The sequence below is a fragment of the Dermacentor silvarum genome, chromosome 4, assembly GCF_013339745.2.
Source record: "Dermacentor silvarum isolate Dsil-2018 chromosome 4, BIME_Dsil_1.4, whole genome shotgun sequence".
NCBI lineage: Eukaryota > Metazoa > Arthropoda > Arachnida > Ixodida > Ixodidae > Dermacentor > Dermacentor silvarum.
In genome coordinates, this window is record NC_051157.2 from 219,616,956 (window position 1) to 219,618,218 (window position 1,263).

The window sequence follows — 1,263 nt, forward strand, 5'->3', positions numbered from 1 at the left end:
TAGTTCTTCTGCAGCAGTGTGCGTGTGTTCAAATTTGAGAATGATCTGATTCTGAAGCAGGTTCTGATTAGCCACAATCACAATTCTTTTTTTTTTTTTTTCGTGCGCTTTTTTTCCTTGCATTTCCGCGGTACCCCTTACAAAAATGGTCCTTCTGCAGCACATGCAACACACACAGCGTGCGTGTGTGTGTTCAAATTTGAGAATGATGGAAGTACCTAGCGCTGCAACTAGAACAAGAATTAATTATGAGTAAAAATGCACACTACCGAAGCCCAATCCCTGTTCTAAATAAAATGAAGAAAACAATTTCGGTTAGAGCAACTGCAGAAGAAGAAACAACGTTCTGATTCTGAAGCAGGTTCTGATTTGCCACAATCACATTTCTTTTTTTTTTTTTCGTGCGCTTTTTTCCCTTGCATTTCCGTGGTCCCTTACAAAAATAGGTTCTTCTGCAGCACAGTGTGCGTGTGTTCAAATTTGAGAAAAAGCCCTGTTCTAAATAGAAAGAAGAAAACAATTTCGGTTAGAGCAACTGCAGAAGAAGAAACGACGTTCCGATTCTGAAGCAGCTTCTGATTTGTCACAATCGCAATTCTCTCTTTTTTTTTTTTTTTCGTGCGCTTTTTCTCCTTGCATTTCCGTGGTCCCTTACAAAAATAGTTCTTCTGCAGCAGTGTGCGTGTGTTCAAATTTGAGAATGATCTGATTCTGAAGCAGGTTCTGATTAGCCACAATCACAATTCTTTTTTTTTTTTTTCGTGCGCTTTTTTTCCTTGCATTTCCGCGGTACCCCTTACAAAAATGCAGCACATGCAACACACACAGCGTGCGTGTGTGTGTTCAAATTTGAGAATGATGGAAGTACCTAGCGCTGCAACTAGAACAAGAATTAATTATGAGTAAAAATGCACACTACCGAAGCCCAATCCCTGTTCTAAATAAAATGAAGAAAACAATTTCGGTTAGAGCAACTGCAGAAGAAGAAACAACGTTCTGATTCTGAAGCAGGTTCTGATTTGCCACAATCACATTTCTTTTTTTTTTTTTTTCGTGCGCTTTTTTCCCTTGCATTTCCGTGGTCCCTTACAAAAATAGTTCTTCTGCAGCACAGTGTGCGTGTGTTCAAATTTGAGAAAAGCCCTGTTCTAAATAGAAAGAAGAAAACAATTTCGGTTAGAGCAACTGCAGAAGAAGAAACGACGTTCCGATTCTGAAGCAGGTTCTGATTTGTCACAATCGCAATTTCTCTCCTTTTTTTTT